The sequence below is a fragment of the Dendrobates tinctorius genome, unplaced genomic scaffold, assembly GCF_039654945.1.
Source record: "Dendrobates tinctorius isolate UK_male_01 unplaced genomic scaffold, ASM3965494v1 ptg000069l, whole genome shotgun sequence".
Taxonomy (NCBI): Eukaryota; Metazoa; Chordata; class Amphibia; order Anura; family Dendrobatidae; genus Dendrobates; species Dendrobates tinctorius.
The window spans coordinates 15,340,072-15,362,426 of record NW_027361737.1 but is presented as its reverse complement, the minus strand read 5'-3'; positions in this window follow the sequence as shown (position 1 = coordinate 15,362,426).

The following is a 22,355-nucleotide window of genomic DNA, read 5'->3' as shown; positions in this document are numbered from 1 at the left end:
TAGTGTTGACAGCCATGGGTAGATCGTGATTCCACCTGCGACTGTTAGGTGCACATGTCAGCTGATTTCATCATGTGCCAGAAAAGTTGCGGGCTCATCGGCGAAGCCCACAGCAAACAGGGGGAGGCAACCTTGACTGTATCTATACATATAAGCTTGTGAAGTGGTTAATTAAATATTTGAAATTACGTAATTTCTATAATCCCCCAATGTTTACCACACTATCAAGTTTATAAAAATGGTAAAAGGACCTTTTTAAGAGGTCATTTAAAAAAAACTTTGCAGAAGCAAATATAACAAATGTTGTGATATATCTTATCAAATATACAGTGAAGAGCAAAAGGGTAACAATGTTTTGAACTTTTCATTTTCAGGATCCATATCTCATTATCTGCCTCTGCTTTGAACTTGAGAATACCATCATTTTATAGACAATCATATTGGCTATCCCATATTTAAATTTGACTTGCAACTATTTAGCATATGATTACGTATGCAGATTCTTGTCACGTCTCTGCATTGTTACTATTTTGCTCCTAAAGATCTAAATTTATTTATTATTTTGTTAGTATTTTGGAAATTGATTTTTGGCTTTCAACACTCCCTGAATCCTTCAGAGCATGCTCTTGATCAAATTCAAACATGTGCCAATCGAAATATGAATTCAGATCTCTTCTACACGTTCCCACAGTTGATGAATACTGCCAAACTCATTTGGGTATACAGTTTGTTCTTCAATTCTAACCACAAGAATTTGGGTTGAAGTCTGGGGATTGTGATGGCCATTCCAGCAGCTCTACTTGTCATTGAACCAATTACTTGCCAATCTTGTAATATGCTTTGTGTTATTGTCCAGTTAGGACACTATGTTTTCCTTTTCATGCCCATAGTACCTGAGTGTACGAAGTAACTCATCTTGTAAGATACTCACATATAGCTCAGCATTGAAACTACCATTGATCCTGGTCAAGTATCCAATGCCTTTGGTGGTGAACAAACCAATATCATCAGACTTCCTCCACCGAACTTGACATTTCCTTCAAATCTCTCAATTCGTTAGCCTCTTTTTCACTTGTTTCTTTCATACCCATTTGCACCTATCAGAGCCTAGTCTATTTACTTTAATGTCATTGCTCCGAATCATCCATTTCAAATCTTTAAATGTTCAGTTTTCATACTTGCTTGCAAACTCCAATCAACACTTCTTATGTCAATATCAATTTGAGTCTTCTTTACCTTTTTTTGGGCCACCATTTCAGACTTGCATAATGTGCATCACACTTTGCTTGTATTGACGTCTGTGATCTCACTATTATGAAGCATAAAAGTCACCTCCACTGCCGTATTTGTTGCACCAGAACAGATAGACCTTGGGATGAGCCGACTTCTTGACTCTGATATTATGCCTCGATTTCCACCTCTTGGCTTCTGAATGGATGGACGGACTTTATTTCATATATTTCCAACTGCCATGGATCTCATATGATGCATTTTGGCATTTTTCTTGGCCAAGAAACCGCTGGAAACTGCTATTGATGAGCTGGATAATGCGGTTTCTCTTTTCTTGGGTCTTCATGGCTGCTCCATGAATCGAGCCAATGACCTTTCACTTGGGAATCAGCCTAATAATACACTGAGCTATTTGGAAATGTGAGAGCAAGTTGTATTTCGTAGTATTAGGGAAGAAAAATTATTTTCCACCCCCAGGAGCAAAACTGTAACAAGGCAGTGACATGACAAGAATCTGCATAACTAATCATATGCTAAATTGTTACAAGTCAAATTTATGTATGAATTAGCCAAGATGATTGTCTATAACATGATGGCAGTCTCATGATCAAAGCAGTAGTGGATGGTGAGATATGGAGCCTGAAAGTCAAAAGTTCAAAACATTGTTAACATTTTGTTCTTTGCTCTATACGCGTCTTTTTTTTTTCTTCTTTCATTTTTCCTCTATACTGTATCCTGAATTTAAGAACAAGCCTGGCTGCCATCTCACTCAGGTATCAGGTCATAGCTCCAAATCAGCTCTATGTAGAGGTGACGGGAGGAGCCCATTGTCTTCCATACCTTTACTGTTTCTGTCTGTGCACTACAGAGTGAGAAGAGCAAGAATCTGTTTATATGTGTATTTTGTATGGAAGACATATTAACAGTTAGTCTCCAACCTGATACTTAGAGGAAATTGAAAATTGGAGCCTATAAAAAAGGAAAACTCAGAAAAAATGCAGGATACAATGGTAATGTAATGTAATGGTCAAAAATAGTTAGTCCTAATGTACATTTATATATAACACATTATTCTGAAAAGTCTGAAAAGACGGGTACATTTTAAAATTTAAATAATTAGAAGCTGGTTGGCACCCTGTATGATCATGATGCACATGTAGAGAAACAGCAAAATGCAAAGAAGTTCTAGCACTCACATGTAGAATAATTGCCTATTTAATCCAGTGAAATCCAAACAATCAGATGTTTCAGCCAATCTCAGGCTTTTGTCATTAGGAAAAGTTAAATGATGCACATTTCCTGGCTTTATAAAAAGCCTTCCTTCTCTATCCTTGTGCCAAAAGTCAGCAGCCATAGGTTCTTCTAAGCAGCTGCCTAACATTCCGAAAATGAAAATGGTGGAGGCCCACAAAGCAAAAGAAGGCTATAAGAAGATAACAAAGTGTTTTCAAGTTGCCCTTTCCTCAATTTGACATTTAATTAAGAAATGGCAATTTAAGCAATGGAGGTCAAGATAATGTCTGGAAGACCAAGCAAAATTTCAGTGAAAGCTGCTTATAGGATTGCTAGAGATGCAAATCAGATTCCCTACTTGAGTGCAAAAGACCTTCAAAACAATTTATCAGAATGTGGAGTTTGTGGTACATTGTTCTACTGTTCAGAGACACCTACACAAATAAGGCCTTCTTGAAAGAGTCATCAACAGAAAATAGGTCGGGTCATATGGTGCGCTGGCCAATCATAGCCATGTCAATACTTGATGGCTTTAGATGTGTCCAAAGCCTGAAAGCTTTTTGATTGGCTGCACTGCAGCCCTTTAATAAACTCTGAATCCGAACCCAAACAGTACAACAGACTTCTTGAAGAATATTGTGTTCGAGTTCAGCATTGGACACTTGGTGCTTTACAGTTCTGGTTCGCTCATCTCTAACCAGTAGTTCAATACTGTAGCTGATAGTTATATGTTCTATTCTCATTAAATTAATTAAAATTTGATATGCTGTAACCTACAGGGTTATTGCTATACATTTCCATCATGATTTGAAGGAGTTTTTCACTACTAGATAAACCCCTTTTCAACTTTTATTTTCCCCACCTAAAATAAAACAAGCCTGTACTCACCTCCAATGTTGTTGCTGGGCTCATGTTACATTAGCTTGTTTCGTGAGTCCTACACCCAATCAGTGGCAACTAATGGTTCACTTCACTATCACTTTCTTTGGAAGTAACTGACATCTTGTGGAAGCCAGAGAGCAGCAGCAGCTCTCCTTTGTTCTTGATGTCAGTTTCATCTGAAGAAATTGAGAGTGAAGCACACCATTAAATGTCACTTATTGGCTGCAGGGCTCACATGATATAACAATGTATCATGAGGCTCAGGAGCCCCAGCCCTGACATCCTGATTGCACCAAAGGTGAGTACAGGTTGTTTTTAGTTTATGTGAATAAATATTGTCATTGAGAAGTGGCTGTTCGAGTAGTGTACAACCCTTTTAAGAACATAATTTTAGTTGAATGAATCTCACAAATTTTTGGAGAGATTTGCTCAATTTATGGGGTAGGTAGGAAATTCAATTTGCATCAAATAAATTAAGTGCACATAGTAAAACAACCCTTTTCTACTCACTTCTCACTAGAACCTCCATACCATATGTGGTCCTTGGGATGTGATGCACATCATTGACATTAATGATGTATTTCAAGGTAGGAGTAGTCATTGGCAGCATCTGGTGGAAGATCTGTAAAACAAAGGAGGCTTGAGTATGAGTCCTCCAATTGCTCCTGTTTTCCCTAGTATGGAGCAGCGGTCAGAAATGTATGGGGAAGACTAAGGAGAGGTCAGTAGGTTTAATGAGTTTTAACCCCCTCAGTGGCCTTAGAATTGTGGCAAAAAGGCTGCCATTTTGGAATGACCCAAATTTTGGATTTCTTTTGTAGTGAAATTGATCTGTTTTAAATCAATTTGATCATCTCTAAAAATAAAATAAAGTAGATCTCTTTGCCCTTATTAATTCACATCTAAGCATAAAGCAATTTGACTACATGAATGTTTAGATATCTGAAACTAAATTAAATTCAGAATTTAATGGAAAAGGGTACAGTAGTAATCGAAATGTATTTTTTGAACTTTTTATCAAGATATCTCTCACTGATGTATATATTTTAGCAGGAGCTAGAACTGCCGCTGACCTTTCTGCTAGTTTTTATGTTTATATTATGTATTACACATAATGATAATGTTCCTAGAAGTAGAAATTATAGTTACAAACTCTAGCTTTCCAAGTAAGATATCTTGAAATCCTTCAGAAGGATCCAAGTGGTAAAGAAGAGGTAATACTGTAATGTGTTATAGCCCTAAATGTTTCCCCACTCCCTTAGCTATCTGAAGACAATGTACGTCTGAAACACTGCACACAAAACATAAAAGTGCTCTTAAAAAGCTCCTACCATTCATTTTCTGCAGTCATCAAGGCAAAATAAACGCAGCTTTTCCATCATTAAAATTTTACAGTCAAAATTAGGACAACATTTTGGCTCCCAGATGTTTTACTGCGTCCGTATTCAAAGAAACACACTGATTTTATATTCATTAAGACACGCAAGGGTTTCCATGGTCGACAGCATTAAAACACTCCCATAAAGGCTTGCTGCTCGGCAGTGCACTCTGTGTGCTGATTCTGCAGAAACCTGAAGACTTAGCACTTTCTCTTCATGGTGAAATTCTCTTTTTATAGCCAGCGGCACCTGTCTGCACCGACTTTAATGCCCAGTTAATGAAGACATGTTTTTTTTTTTTCATCCATTCACCAATTCAGAATTTTCTCTAATTACCCAATATTTTGTCTCAAGACATATAACCACCATCTTCCTGCATTTCATTGTGTTTACATTTTTAACTCCATAATCATCATGTTATTGCAAGCCTAAAACATATAATATAAAATGATGGTATAAAACACACTGCACACTAGGTCACCATCCTAGGCCACATTTATCAGGTGCTGGATTCTTTAAGTCTCACTCACTTGCAGATATAAAATGACTGCAAATATACAGTATAACTGAGGCCAGTTTTTTCAGCTGGTACACGAAAACAAAGACAAATATACAATAATGCGAGCAATATTATTAAAATATCCAGCAATGATTCTTCCACTTGACTGATTAGCCGAATGGGAGTGGTCACTTTGGTTACTTGTTGTGGCTGCTTGTAATTGGACAAGGGCATCACTGAAAATTTCTTACCTTCACTTCACATCAGAAAAGTTGTTACTCACAGTTGCTGTATTTTTTTTGTTCTAGCTCTTCTATGTTAGCTAATGGTTCAGGAGTTGGCTTCTCTACCAGTTAAGGTTCTGCTGTAATACATGTGGTACATGCCACACTCTTTCCAATGACCATTTTCCACTCTCTTTAATAATGTCTCTTTTTGACATGGTGCACTGCTTCTGGGTGATAAAACATTCAGTTCCATCTTCTCTTTTTTTAAAATGAAGGTAATTTGGCCTGCTATACATGAATGCTCTGTCAATAAGATGTTCTGACAGCTTTGGTCTAATGCTTTGCTGTTAATCCAGTCAAACATCTTCTCCCACATGATCTTGTCACCAACAAGTGGCTAGATGCATAAAAGGGATACATAATACATAGGCATAGGGGTGTATATTGTCATGGGTTTACCTCGACAGAGACGAGCCAGAAGAAAGCAGCGTCTGATTTCTCCTACCCCTGCACAGATTTAAAGCACTTCATCTTCTTATAAAATGGTGTTTTCTATTGGCAGTGTAGGGGTTAATCCGCTCAGTTGTGAGATCCTCCAGTGATTAGGCTCTCACCTGTGCACTGCTAGCCACTCCCATCTCTTATATAAACTGGGTCCTGACTAGCACTCATTGTCAGAGAAGGCTTATGCTGCATGGCTGGGGATTGTTGTTGTTGATTACTATTGGAGAAGGTGATTGGTGCGCTAAACTGTGACTTGCTAGGTAAGGCCTGTTTCACACTTCAGTTTTTTCTCGTCAGTTAAAATCCACCAAAATGGCGGAAAGCGGATCCGTTGTTAACTGAAGTGAACGGATGGCAGTGGTCCGGTTTTTTGACGGATCCGTTGGCTGAAGAATTTGAAAGGAACCGCATCGGGGACAAGAGAGAGAGAGAGATTTTTTTTACCGTCCGCCAGAAATGATTTCAGGGTTAAATTTCCGGCTGAGGTCATTCCTCCGGGCATGCGCTGTACAGAAATGCGGATCCTTCAGCCAAAAAAAGTTACAAGCTCCGTCCGGGCATGTCGGCGGACGCAAAAAAAATTGGCGGATCCGCAAAAAAAGGATCCAACGGATAGCCATCCACCAGTAATGCAAGTCAATGGGAAAAAAAAACGGATCCGCCAAACAAAATGGCGGATCCGTTTTTTTACGAAAACGGCGGATCTTGACTGATGGAAAAAAACTGAAGAGTGAAACAGGCCTAATGAGTGTGTCATAATTCCCTTTCTTTTCCTACTTTAGTTTAACCCCTCTTCCGGTGGATACCTGTGTTATTTATGTGTGTATATTTGGTATTTTTCATTACCCCTGTTCGTATTACCTTATTAGTCTGGTTGATGTATTACGGTACACTACTACTCCCCTCTTCCAAGGGTGGTTTCAGGGTACAGAATGAGGGCAGATTCCGGAGCTAAGGCAAGGTACATGGCCCCAGCATCTTCACCAACAGAAATAATTCAGGGAACAGGGTGGGCTAAAGCACCCCTAGCATTAGGGAAAGGGAAGGAGCCCCTGGTCACGGGACACCGGATAAGAAAGTCGTGACACATATAGACACTCTAGAAGAGAGAAAGTCCATTGCTGTACTGGCAGTAATGGTTGACCCCCAGTTTTTAATAGCTAGACCTTTTGTCAAAGAACAGGGTTAGAAACTTGTTTGATTGTGAAACTGCTGAGTGAACAAACATGCTAGAAAGCATCATCGACTCACTGATGCCTGTAGTGATTCTAATCAAGCGCACCATATGTTCACTCACTTCTCTATTGGCCAGCCTGACCTATTTATGCACTGACCCCTCTCCCCAACACACCTCCTGAGGAAGTGACCACTTGAAACGTGCGTTGGGGAGGTGGAGTACCTCCATTTAACCCACTTCACCTAGGTAAGTCCTAATATTGTTTTGTTGTACTGAATATGCACGCTACTCAGCTGTACAGTACACTACATGTACTTTTCTTGCATCTGAAAAACCAAGTTTATTTATATATATTTTTGTCTATTGGACATGTTGTAGGTTTTACCAAGGTATAATATGTGGCATGGTCTCCTGTGACTAACACATGGCATTTCAGCCTCTGACATTATTTATGCATATTGTATATGGTTTTTAAACATACTAAATAAAGATTTAATTTTCTATGACACTTATACTCTTTGGTTCCTATTGTGATTTTTCAAATATAATGCTGTAGAGTTGGGCATATTCCCTCAAATTTTGGGGTATTCGTTATTGCTTTTTGCAAATTCAGCAAAATAATTAATTCTCACGTCACCAGTACTGTTGTGAGTTCATTTTCCCCTTCATTACTGAGGCCCGAGGAACTCCCTCTTCTGGTAAAGAAAGGTAGTGAGCCTGATTATCAAACACCTGAGGCTGATGATGATGACTGGCTGAGTGGAGTTACTGACTGGATATAAGGCTGCCGACGCCCTTCTGCCCTGCGGGTGATTTCTCTGTGGGATCCTTGGAGACCAGTCTGAATTCCTGCTCCTCTAAAGCTAAGTTTGCTGCTCGGCCTTTTGCTTTGGTGCTTTGACGTTGTTTTGCTATGTTTTTCTGGATTTCTGCCATTCCCTGCTGGGGTGTGCTGAATTCCTTTAGCTCTGTCTTCTGAAAATACCTGAGTGCTGATTTAGTTTTTGAAGCCTAGCTGCTTCAGGGCCTTTTTCATATCAGCTTGTTGGCTTATGTCTTTGATAGAGTTTTGGCAGATTGCAGACAGCAGCCTTCCTGTCCTTTCCTATCTAGGTAGTTTTGGGCCCCGTCTTTGCTCAGTCTATCTTTCTGTCTGTGTTAGTGTTTTCATCTTGCTTCACCGTCATTATATGTTGGGGGCTGCCTATTGCTTTGGGGTCTGCTCTGGGCCAGTTTAGATTTCCCCTTTCTTTCTTTAGGCTTATTTAATTCTCCGGCTGTGATCGAGGGGTCTAGGGCATCGTAGGAACCCCCCACGGCTACTGCTAGTTGTGTTGATAGGTTCAGGGGTCTGCAATCTGATAGTTGCCAACTTCTCTGGTTTTCTGGACTTAGCTTGTATTTCTGCTTTTGCCTCCTACGGTGACTCATTCATAACACAGTACTCTCCGGCCATCTCTGTTGCTCACTCTCCCCCATATATTTCCCAGTACCTCTTACTGCCACCAAACGCTGAAATCCTGTTTATCTTCATGCTAGGCCAAGTCTCCTTGCCGTGATGGTAAAAGGAGGAGGCAGAGAACCCCCGTTGCTCCCCCTCTCCTATGTGCACTTGGTGTGGTACCTGGAGGGTGTACCCATTTAGTAGTAAAGTCTGCATTCGTATTGTCTTGTGTTAACTTGTGATGCACTGTAATGGATAATGTCTGATGTTGTTGCGCTTTGTTGTTGTATGTTAATAATAATAAATAATCTTTATTTTTATATAGCGCTAACATATTCTGCAGCGCTTTACAGTTTGCACACAATATCATCGCTGTCCCTGATGGGGCTGACAGTCTAAATTCCGTACCAGTATGTCTTTGCAATGTGAGAGGAAACTGGAGTACCCGGAGGAAACCCATGCAAACACGGGGATATGTTATCTTTGGTAATATTTGAACTCAGGACTCCAGCTGGCAACACTGAGATCCATAGACAATATGGAAAGGAGTCTTCTGCTCACTGAGCAGACGCTCAATGGGATAGATGAGGGGGGGATGCTAGGTTGGAGCTGCAGGACAATGAAGCAGCTAGCTGGGTGACAGTTAGAAGGCGGGGTAGAGGGAAGAGCACCAGGGAGGCTAGTCCTGATCTGGCACACCCCAATAAGTTTGCTAAGTTGGCAGATGAGGGGAGTGTTAGTGCAGGAGTAGCACTGCTGCAGCAAGGCATGTCCTCTGAAAGCCGGATGAGTGTCTGCTCCAGTAAGGGGGGAAATAGGAGAGCAGGGCAGGCCAGACAGGTTCTGGTAGTGGGAGACTCAATTATTAGGGGAACAGATAGGGCAATCTGTCACAAATACAGGGATCGTCGAACGGTGTGCTGCCTACCTGGCGCTCGAGTCCGACACATCGCTGATCGGGTTGACAGATTACTGGGAGGGGCTGGTGAGGATCCAGCGGTCATGGTGCACATTGGCACAAATGACAAAGTTAGAGGTAGGTGGAAGGTCCTTAAAGATGATTTCAGGGAATTAGGCTGTAAGCTTAAAGCAAAGACCTCCAAGGTGGTATTTTCGGAAATACTTCCTGTACCACGTGCCACGCCAGAGATGCAACGGGAGATTAGGGAGGTTAATAAGTGGCTCAGGAATTGGTGTAGGAAGGAGGGGTTTGGGTTCCTGCAGAACTGGGCCGACTTCTCAGTTGGCTACAGGCTCTACGCTAGGGATGGGTTGCACCTCAATGGGGAGGGTGCAGCTGTGCTGGGGGAGAAAATGGCTAGAAGGTTGGAGTAGTGTTTAAACTAGGGACGGGGGGAGGGTATTCCTTTTATAGGAGGGGAAGACAGTGCAGCTAGAGACCTGGGCACAAATAATGAAATTGGGGGTGGGGGTGGCATGGGGGGTGGGGTTAGAACAGTTAATAATTTAAGAAAGAATAGAGGTACAGAGAGATACATAAAGTGCATGTATACTAATGCCAGAAGCCTCGCCAACAAGATGGAGGAATTGGAGTTAATGTTGTTGGAGCATAATTATGACATGGTGGGGATATCTGAGACATGGCTGGACGAGAGCCATGACTGGGCTGTTAATGTACAGGGCTATAGTCTGTTCAGAAATGACCGTACTAATAAACGAGGGGGAGGTGTGTGTTTATATGTAAAATCATCCTTAAAACCCATCCTTCATGATAATATATATGAATCTAATGAAAATGTAGAGTCCCTGTGGGTAGAGATAAGGGGAGGGGGGAAAAATAATAAATTACTGATAGGGGTTTGTTATAAGTCTCCAAAAATAATGGAAGCAACAGAGAATATCCTTATAAAGCAAATAGATGAAGCTGCGACTCAAGGAGAAGTCATTATTATGGGGGACTTCAACTACCCTGAAATACATTGGGGAACCGAAACCTGCAGTTCCAGCAAAGGTAATAGGTTTTTGACAACTATGAGAGACAATTACCTTTCACAACTGGTTCAGGACCCAACAAGAGGGGGGCACTGCTAGACCTAATATTATCCAACAGGCCAGACCGCATATCAAATGTAAGGGTTGGGGGTCACTTGGGTAATAGTGATCACAAATTAATAAGTTTTCATGTATCCTTTAATAAAATGTGTAGTAGAGGGGTTACAAGGACACTAAACTTCAGGAAAGCAAATTTCCCACGGATGAGAGATGATCTTGGTGCAATTAACTGGGACGATATCCTGAGACATAAAAATACACAAAGAAAATGGGAGACGTTTATTAGCATTCTGAATAGGACCTGTGCACAATATATACCGTATGGGAATAAACATGCTAGAAATAGGAGGAAACCACTATGGCTAAATAGAGCTGTAAAGGGTGCAATAAGAGATAAAAATAAAGCATTTAAAGAATTAAAGCAAGTAGGAAGTGATGAGGCATTAACTGAATACAGAAGATTAAATAAATTCTGTAAAAAGCAAATCAAAACAGCAAAGATTGAGACAGAGAGACTCATTGCCAGAGAAAGTAAAAATAATCCCAAAATATTCTTTAACTACATAAATAGTAAGAAGCTAAAAAATGATAATGTTGGCCCCCCTTAAAAATAGTCTGGGTGAAATGGTGGAGGAGGATGAGGAAAAAGCCAATATGCTAAATGACTTTTTTTCGACAGTGTTTACACAAGAAAATCCCATGACGGATAACATGATCAGGGATAAAAATTGTCCATTAAATGTCACCTGCTTAACCCAGCAGGAAGTACGGCGGCGTCTAAAAATCACTAAAATTGACAAATCCCCGGGCCCGGATGGGATACACCCCCGAGTACTGCAGGAATTAAACACAGTCATAGATAGACCATTATTTTTAATCTTTAAAGATTCCATAATAACAGGGTCTGTTCCACAGGACTGGCGTATAGCAAATGTGGTGCCAATATTCAAAAAGGGGACAAAAACTGAACTTGGAAATTATAGGCCACTGAGTTTAACTTCAACTGTGGGTAAAATCCTGGAGGGTTTTCTAAGAGATACTATACTGGAGTATCTGGAGAAGAATAAACTTATGACCCAATATCAACATGGGTTTACAAGGGACCGTTCCTGTCAGACTAATCTGATAAGCTTTTATGAAGAGGTAAGTTCCGGACTGGACCAAGGGAATGCAGTGGACGTGGTGTACATGGACTTTTCAAAAGCTTTTGATACGGTGCCACACAAAAGGTTGATACATAAAATGAGAACAATGGGGATAGGGGAAAATATGTGTAGGTGGGTTAAGAGCTGGCTCAGGGATAGGAAACAAAGGGTGGTTATTAATGGAGCACACTCGGACTGGGTCACAGTTAGCAGTGGGGTACCACAGGGGTCAGTTTTGGGCCCGCTTCTTTTTAACATATTTATTAATGACCTTGTAAGGGGCATAGAGAGTAGAATTTCAATATTTGCAGATGACACTAAACTCTGCAGGGTAATCAATACAGAGGAGGACAATTTTATATTACAGGAGGATTTATGTAAACTAGAAGCTTGGGCTGATAAATGGCAAATGAGCTTTAATGGGGATAAATGTAAGATCATGCACTTGGGTAGAACGAACAAGATGTATAATTATGTGCTTAATTGTAAAACACTGGGCAAAACAGTCACTGAAAAAGACCTGGGTGTATGGGTGGACGACAAACTCACATTTAGTGGCCAGTGTCAGGCAGCTGCTGCAAAGGCAAATAAAATAATGGGATGCATTAAAAGAGGCATAGATGCTCATGAGGAGAACATAATTTTACCTCTATATAAGTCACTAGTGTGACCACACTTAGAATACTGTGTACAGTTCTGGTCTCCGGTGTATAAGAAAGACATAGCTGAACTGGAGCGGGTGCAGAGAAGAGCGACCAAGGTTATTAGGGAACTGGGGGGTCTGCAATACCAAGACAGGTTATTACACTTGGGGTTATTTAGTTTGGAGAATCGAAGGCTTAGGGGTGATCTTATTACAATATATAAATATATGCGGGGACAATACCAAGACCTTTCTAATGATCTTTTTACTCTTAGACCTGTGACGGGGACAAGGGGGCATCCTCTACGTCTGGAGGAAATAAGGTTTAAGCATAATCACAGACGCGGATTCTTTACTGTACGAGCAGTGAGACTATGGAACTCTCTGCCATATGATGTTGTAATGAGTGATTCCCTACTAAAATTTAAGAGGGGACTGGATGCCTTTCTTGAAAAGTATAATATTACAGGGTATATGCACTAGTTTCCTTAGTGTTGCGTTGATCCAGGGAGCTAGTCTGATTGCCATATGTGGAGTCGGGAAGGAATTTTTTTTCCCAATGTGAAGCTTACTGTTTGCCACATGGGTTTTTTTTGCCTTCCTCTGGATCAACATGTTAGGGCAATTTAGGATAGGATATGGGTTGAACTAGATGGACTTAAAGTCTCCCTTCAACCTTAATTACTATGTTACTATGTAAGGCTGCAGTGCTAAAAACTGAGCCACCATGCTGCCCATATGTTAATATGATGTCTGTATTAGAGTGCTACGTTTGCAATGTTTTATTGTGTAAGTGTCCTTTAAATTGTCTGTATCCAAATGTACATGCTGTATTAGAGTTAGGAAAAAGAGAGAGTTAGTTAATTTTGTGGGCCGGACCAACAGCTTCTAAAGAGCAGGAAGTTGCTGCTTCCAGTCCTGGGCCCTGGGCAGATGTATAGAATCAGCTGGGGCATTGCCAGATCCCAGGAGGGAACAGAATCTGCTGCCTCTAACTAAGGACTCAAGGACTGCAACACAGCCCCAAGATTTCGGAAGGGCCCCACTGAAGGGACTAAAGCTTCCAGATTCCAGCGAGTGGACTGCTGCTTAATTTTGGCTACCGTGGCTGTAGTGGGTGCAGCAGTGGAAAGTGTCAGGGAAAGAGCAGCATGCCAGTGTTGTACCCCTTGTGCTCGTTACTGGTTATTAAAGTTTATTCCCTGCTGGACTGCAGCTGGATCCTGGACTTTAATTGCCTGGACTGCTGTGGCTGGGGGAAGAAAAGGTAAATCGTGTGAGATACATCTGTTCTGTCCCGGTTTTTTATGTACAAGGGGCCGGGGTGCTCGCTGACCATTGGCTCAGTGGACTGTTTTCATGGACTGTAACTTTAACCCCTTCACCCCCAAGGGTGGTTTGCACGTTCATGACCGGGCCAATTTTTACAATTCTGACCACTGTACCTTTATGAGGTCATAACTCTGGAACGCTTCCATGGATCCCGGTGATTCTGACATTGTTTTCTCGTGACATATTGTGCTTCATGATAGTGGTAAAATTTCATTCAAATAACTTGTGTTTATTTGTGAAAAAAACAGAAATTTGGCAAAAATTTTGAAAATTTTGCAATTTTCCAACTTTGAATTTTTATGCCCTTAAATCACAGAGATACGGCACACAAAAAACTTGATAACTAACATTTCCCACATGTTTACTTTACATCAGCACAATTTTGGAACCAAAATTTTTTTTTGTTAGGAAGTTATAAGGGTTAAAAGTTGACCAGCGATTTCTCATTTTTACAGCACCATTTTATTTTTAGGACCACATCACATTTGAAGCCACTTTGAGGGGTCTATATGATAGAAAGTACCCAAAAGTGACACCATTCTAAAAACTGCACCCCTTAAGGTGCTCGAAACCACATTCAAGAAGTTTATTAACCCTTTAGGTGCGTCACAGGAATTTTTTTGAATATTTAAAAAAAAATGAACATCTAACTTTTTTTCACAAAAAAAATACTTCAGGTTCAATTTTTTTTATTTTACCAAGGGTAACAGGAGAAATTGGACTGCAATTTGTCCTGAGTATGCTGATACCTGATTTGTGGGGGGAACGACTGTTTCGGCGCATGGCAGAGCTCAGAATGGAAGGAGCGCCGTTTGACTTTTTCAATGCAAAATTGGCTGGAATTCAGATCAGACGCCATGTCACGTTTGGAGAGTCCCTGATGTACCTAAACAGTGGAAGCCCCCTACAAGTGACCCCATTTTGGAAACTAGACCCCCCAAGGAACTTATCTAGATATGTGGTGAGAACTTTGAACCCACAAGGGCTTTACAGAAGTTTATAACGTACAGCGGTACAATTAAAAAATCATATTTTTTCCACAAAAATGATCTTTTCACCCCAATTTTTATTTTCACAAGGGTAACAGGACCCTAAATGTTATTGTGCAATTTGTCCTGAGTACGCTGATACCCCATATGTGGGGGTAAACCACTATTTGGGCGCATGGCAGAGCTTGGAAGGGAAGCAGCGCCATTTGACGTTTTTGGCTGGAATTGAGATCGGACACCATGTCGCGATTGGAAAACCCCTGATGTACCAAAACAGTGGAAACCCCCCACAAATGACACCATTTTGGAAACTAGACCCCCTAAGGAACTTATCTAGATGTGTGGTGAGAACTTTGAACCCCCAAGGGCTTCACAGAAGTTTATAACGCCCGGGCGTGAAAATAAAAAATTTGTATTTTTTCCACAAACATGATCTTTTAGTCACCATTTTTTTATTTTTCCAAGGGTAACAGGAGAAATTGGACCCCAAAAGTTGTTGTCCAATTTGTCCTGAGTATGCTGATACCCCATATGTGGGAGAAAACTACTGTATGGGCACACGTCGGGGCTCGGAAGGGAAGTAGTGACGTTTTGGAATGCAGACTTTGAGGGAATGTTCTGCGGGTGTCATGTTGCCTTTGGAGAGCTCCTAATGTACCTAAACAGTGGAAACCCCCCACAATTGACCCCATTTTGAAAACTAGACCCCCTAAGGAACTTATCTAGATGTGAGGTGAGCACTTTGAACCCCCAAGGGCTTCACAGAAGTTTATAATGCCAGGGCATGAAAATCAAAAAATCGTATTTTTTCCACAAACATGATCAATTAGTCCCCAATTTTTTTATTTTCCCAAGGGTAACAGGAGAAATTGAACCCCAAAAGTTGTTGTCCAATTTGTCCTGAGTAGGCTGATACCCTACATGTGGGGTAAAACACTGTTTGGGTGCATGGCAGAGCTTGGAAGGGAAGGAGCACCATTTGACTTTTTCAACTCAGAATTGGCTAGAATTGAGATCAGACGCAATGTTGCATTTGGAGAGCCCCTGATGTGCCCAAACAGTGGAAACCCCCAATTCTAACTCCAACCCGAACTCCAACACACCCATAACCCTAATCTCAGCCCTAACCCTAACCCTAACCCTAACCCTATCCCTAACCCTAACCCTAACCCTAGCCCTAGCCCTAGCCCTAGCCCTAACCCTACCCCTAACCCTAGCCCTAACCCTAGCCCTAATGGAAAAATGGAAATAAATGCATTTTTTTTATTTTATTATTTTTCCCTAACTAAGGGGGTGATAATGGGGGGTTTGATTTACTATTTATGGCAGTTTTTATGTTTGGCAGCTGTCGCACGCTAAAAGACGCTTTTTATTGCAAAAATAGTTTTTGCATCACCACATATTGAGAGCTATAATTTTTCTGTATTTTGACCCACTGAGTCATGTGAGGTCTTATTTTTTGCGGGACAAGTTGACGTTTTTATTGGTAACATTTTCGGGCATGTGACATTTTTTGATCTCTTTTTATTCCTTTTTTGGGACAACGAATGAACAAAAACCAGCGTTTCATGAATTTCTTTTGGGGGAGTGCGTTTACACCGTTCCGCGTGCGGTAAAATTGATAAAGCGGTTTTATTCTTCGGGTCAGTATGGTTACAGCGATACCTTATTTAGGTCTTTTTTTATGTATTGTCGGTTTTATGCAATGAAAACTATTTTATATAAAAAATAATTATTTTTGCATCGCTTTATTCTGCGAGCTATAACTTTTTTATTTTTTCACTGATGATACTGTGTGGTGGCTGGTTTTTTGCGGAACAAGATGACGTTTTCAGCGGTACCATGGATATTTATATGCGTCTTTTTGATCGCGCGTTATTACACTTTTTGTTTGGCGGTATGATAATAAATCATTATTTTTTGCTTCGTTTTTTATTTTTATTTTTTAAGGGGTTCGATAAAGGGGTTAACTAATGGGACAGTTTTATAGGGCGGGTCGTTACGGATGCGGCAATAACTAATATGTGTACTTTTATTGTTTGTTTATTTTTTATTTCCAAAAAATGGATTTATTTGGGGGAATATTTTTTTTTTTTCTAATTTATTTGGCGATTTTTTTTAAATTATTTTAACACTTTTTTTTATTTTTTTTTAACTTTATTAAATAGTCCCAGGTGGGACATCACTGTCCTGTGACAGATCGCTGATCTGTGACATCACAGATCACTGTGACAGATCAGCAATCTGTCACAGGCATTGAAGAAGACTTCCTCTTGCCTGCGCTTTGCAGGCACTGAGGAAGCCAGCTTCCTGCAGGCCCCCGAAGGCCCCCGTCACCATCTTGGATTCGGGGGCCTACAGGAAAGGAGCCCCCCCGCAGCAGCGCTGTACATTGCGCTGCCGTGGGGGGCTCAGGGAAGCACGGAGGGAGCCCCCTCCCTGCCGATGCTTCCCTTTAACCCCCGGTACACCGCGATCGTGTTTGACCGTGGTGTGCAATGGGTTAACGTGTCGGGGGCGGTCCGTGACCGCCCCTGACACATTGTGCCGGGTGTCAGCTGTGATAATCAGCTGACACCCGGCCGCGATTAGCGGCGCTCACCACATGGGCGCCACTGATCGCGGTAGACGTACTATCCCGTCCATGGGCATAGGGGCACGGGTCCCATGGACGGGATAGTACGTCAGATGTCAGAAAGGGGTTAAATGACTCAGCCATAACTACTACCCCGGTCGTCCTTGTTTCAACAAGGCCTAGTTTCAAATAGAATTTGTAACCTAGAATGCGTTTTGTAAGGTCAGCCAGGGTTTCAGAGCATTGCAACAGTAGAAAGAGGCACCAAGGACCGTACAGGGAAAGTGAGTAGTGAAAGAGCAGTGAAGTAAATTAGCTTTTTTTTCTACAACTCACATTAATTATGCATTGGGATCTCTCCATACTCCAGAGTATATTAATGGAACTTCAATTTGTGGAGAATAAATTTGCTGGGAATCAAATTTCCTGGTACAATCCATGCTGTTTGTCAAATTTGAATGTTGTCAGATCCACTCAACTCTAGTGCTAACTATTGTTTAAAATAAATCACCTGCTAGATTGTTGGATTTCTTTGACAACAGGTTTAGAAAATGCTGTTGTAGTGCATCCATTGTTTCTATCTTTTAAACATGGCCATCTAGCCCAGTCAATAATTGTCAAGATGAACTTAAGTTTCAAAGATATAAGTAATGGTAGCACTATAGTAGCATTACAGAGATGTCTTCATCTTGACACTCATTGACTAGGCTAGATGGCCATCTGTCTCACTCTATATTATTGTTATTTTGAGTCTGCTACTACCTTTTTGTTCAGGGAATTAACACACAGAATACAATTTTACTGTAAAATATAAAGGTGAGTAAATTATCAATGTTCAAATTCAAATTGCAGGCAATGGTAAATATTCACAGGTGAGTTTGGCACATTTTGTAATAATTTCTCTTTTACAATAGGATACAAAGTCGCAAAAGGGTAAAAGTCTCATTTGAATTTTTGCAATTCGATAAATAAAAATAATATACTTTATGAACATTCCCCACAACAGAAAAGACATTCCTATTAAAAGATCTTTTACCTATATTACTTAATCAATTATTGTCATGCTGGGTGAGGGAGAAGCTAGGTGCATAACAACAGGAAGAGGGAGGGGGAGCAAAAACACTAGTAAAGAGGAATGGAAACCCCAAGGCAGATCTGACAGAACCCTGTCTGGCCTAACGTTCCTAAATAGGTTCCGCACCTATCTCCCAGCAGGAACCTAATCCCTGCCTGCCCCTAGCAATAGACCCTGGATAGCAAGGGGACAGGGTAGGTGCTAGTCAGCCCCCACTACCACTAAAGACAAAGCAGTAATGTCAGGGTCCACTGCCAGATGGGAACTCACCACAGCGCAGGAGGCTGGCCTGGATATCTGGTGCCAGGGATAAGCCCATGGCTCCGGGTGTCAGCGAATGCGAGCGGTACTGGCAGTGCTGAGGCAGCTAGCCACTCCCAGGAGAGGGTAGACAGGACCTGCGGTCACGTGACAGAGAGTCAGAGGAGGTGGGTGGAGCCTAGCGCCGCAGTGAAGGGAAACAGTGTGGGGTTGCTGCAGCTCCGTGGGGCACCTGCAGGAAGGAGCGGAGGTCCCAGGGATGTTAAAGGGGAAGCAGACATAACATAGTCACATAAGCCAAGGTTAAAACACAGATAGGGCGGCACTGTACACAGGAGCAGTCAGAAGGGTAGTCAGAACGTAGCAAGAGATCAGTTAACCAGGACGGGCAATAAACAGTACAAAAACGGCGGGCAAGAATCACAATGGGGACGGAAATTGGCTGGAATTCAGATCAGATGCCATGTCACGTTTGGAGAGTCCCTGATGTACCTAAACAGTGGAAACCCCCTACAAGTGACCCCATTTTGGAAACTAGACCCCCCAAGGAACTTATCTAGATATGTGGTGAGAACTTTGAACCCACAAGGGCTTTACAGAAGTTTATAACGTACAGCGGTACAATTAAAAAAATCATATTTTTTCCACAAAAATGATCTTTTCACCCCAATTTTTATTTTCACAATTGTAACACGACCCTAAATGTTATTGTGCAATTTGTCCTGAGTACGCTGATACCCCATATGTGGGGGTAAACCACTATTTGGGCGCATGGCAGAGCTTGGAAGGGAAGCAGCGCCATTTGACGTTTTTGGCTGGAATTGAGATCAGACACCATGTCGCGATTGGAAAACCCCTGATGTACCAAAACAGTGGAAACCCCCCACAAATGACACCATTTTGGAAACTAGACCCCCTAAGGAACTTATCTAGATGTGTGGTGAGAACTTTGAACCCCCAAGGGCTTCACAGAAGTTTACAACATAAAGCCGTACAATTAAAAAATCATATTTTTTCCACAAAAATGATCTTTTCACCCTCAATTCTTATTTTTCCAAGGGTAACAGCACCCTAAAAGTTATTGTGCAATTTGTCCTGAGTACGCTGATACCCCACATGTGGGGGTAAACCACTATTTGGGAGCATGGCAGAGCTCGGAAGGGAAGCAGCGCCATTTGACGTTTTTGGTTGGAATTGAGATTGGACACCATGTCGCGATTGGAAAACCCCTGATGTACCAAAACAGTGGAAACCCCCCCACAAATGACACCATTTTGTAAACTAGACCCCCCAAGGAACTTATCTAGATGTGTGGTGATCACTTTGAACCCCCCAGTGCTTCACAGAAGTTTATAACGCCCGGGCGTGAAAATAAAAAATTTGTATTTTTTCCACAAACATGATCTTTTAGTCACCATTTTTTTATTTTTCCAAGTGTAACAGGAGAAATTGGACCCCAAAAGTTGTTGTCCAATTTGTCCTGAGTATGCTGATACCCCATATGTGGGAGAAAACTACTGTATGGGCACACGTCGGGGCTCGGAAGGGAAGTAGTGACGTTTTGGAATGCAGACATTGATGGAATGGTCTGCGGGTGTCATGTTGCCTTTGGAGAGCCCCTAATGTACCTAAACAGTGGAAACCCCCCACAAATGACCCCATTTTCAAAACTAGACCCCCTAAGGAACTTATCTAGATGTGAGGTGAGCACTTTGAACCCCCAAGGGCTTCACAGAAGTTTATAATGCCAGGGCATGAAAACAAAAAAATCGTATTTTTTCCAAAAACATGATCAATTAGTCCCCAATTTTTTTATTTTCCCAAGGGTAACAGGAGAATTTGAACCCCAAAAGTTGTTGTCCAATTTGTCCTGAGTACGCTGATGCCCCACATGTGGGAGAAAACTACTGTATGGACACACGTCGGGGTTCAGAATGGAAGCAGTGATGTTTTGGAATGCAGACTTTGAGGGAATGTTCTGCGGGTGTCATGTTGCCTTTGGAGAGCCCCTAATGTACCTAAACAGTGGAAACCCCCCACAAATGACCCCATTTTGGAAATGAGACCCCCTAAGGAACTTATCTAGATGTGTGGTGAGCACTTTGAGCCCCCAAGGGCTTCACAGAAGTTTATAATGCCAGGGCATGAAAATAAAAAAATCGTATTTTTCCACAAACATGATCAATTAGTCCCCAATTTATTTATTTTCCCAAGGGTAACAGGAGAAATTGAACACCAAAAGTTGTTGTCCCATTTGTCCCGAGTACGCTGACGCCCCATATGTGGGAGAAAACTACAGTATGGACACACGTCAGGGCTCGGAAGGGAAGCAGTGACGTTTTGGAATGCAGACTTTGAGGGAATGTTCTGCGGGTGTCATGTTGCCTTTGGAGAGCCCCTAATGTACCTAAACAGTGGAAACCCCCCACAAATGACCCCATTTTGGAAACGAGACCCCCTAAGGAACTTATCTAGTTGTGTGGTGAGCACTTTGAACCCCCAAGGGCTTCACAGAAGTTTATAATGCCCGGGCATGAAAATAAAAAAATCGTATTTTTTCCACAAACATGATCAATTAGTCCCCAATTTTTTCATTTTCCCAAGGGTAACAGGAGAAATTGGACCCCAAAAGTTGTTGTCCAATTTGTCATGAGTACGCTGACACCCCATATGTGGGAGAAAACTACTGTATGGACACACTTCGGGCTCGGAAGGGAAGCAGTGACGTTTTGGAATGCAGACTCTGATGGAATGGTCTGCGAGTGTCATGTGCGTTTGGAGAGCCCCTGATGTACCTAAACTATTGAAACTCCCCACAAATGACCCCATTTTGGACACTAGACCCCCATGGAACTTATCTAGATGTGTGGTGAGCACTTTGAACCCCCAAGTGCTTCACAGAAGTTTATAACGCTCGGACGTGAAAATAAAAAAATCATTTTTTTCCACAAAAATGATATTTTTGCCCCCAATTTTTTATTTTCCTAAGGATAACAGGAGAAATTGGACCCCAAAAATTGTTTTGCAATTTGTCCTGAGTAGGCTGATACCCTACATGTTGGGTAAAACACTGTTTGGGTGCATGGCAGAGCTTGGAAGGGAAGGAGCACCATTTGACTTTTTCAACTCAGAATTGGCTGGAATTGAGATCAGACGCAATGTTGCATTTGGAGAGCCCCTGATGTGCCCAAACAGTGGAAACCCCCAATTCTAACTCCAACCCGAACCCCAACACACCCGTAACCCTAATCTCAGCCCTAACCCTAGCCCTAACCCTAACCCTAACCCTAGCCCTAGCCCTAGCCCTGACCCTACCCCTAACCCTAGCCCTAATGGAAAAATGGAAATAAATAAATTTTTTTATTTTATTATTTTTCCCTAACTAAGGGGGTGATAATGGGGGGTTTGATTTACTATTTATGGCAGTTTTTATGTTTGGCAGCTGTCGCACGCTAAAAGACGCTTTTTATTGCAAAAATAGTTTTTGCATCACCACATATTGAGAGCTATAATTTTTCCGTATTTTGACCCACTGAGTCATGTGAGGTCTTATTTTTTGTGGGACGAGTTGACGTTTTTATTGGTACCATTTTCGGGCATGTGACATTTTTTGATCTCTTTTTATTCCTTTTTTTGGGACGCCGAATGAACAAAAACCAGCGTTTCATGAATTTCTTTTGGGGGAGTGCGTTTACACCGTTCCGCGTGCGGTAAAATTGATAAAGCGGTTTTATTCTTCGGGTCAGT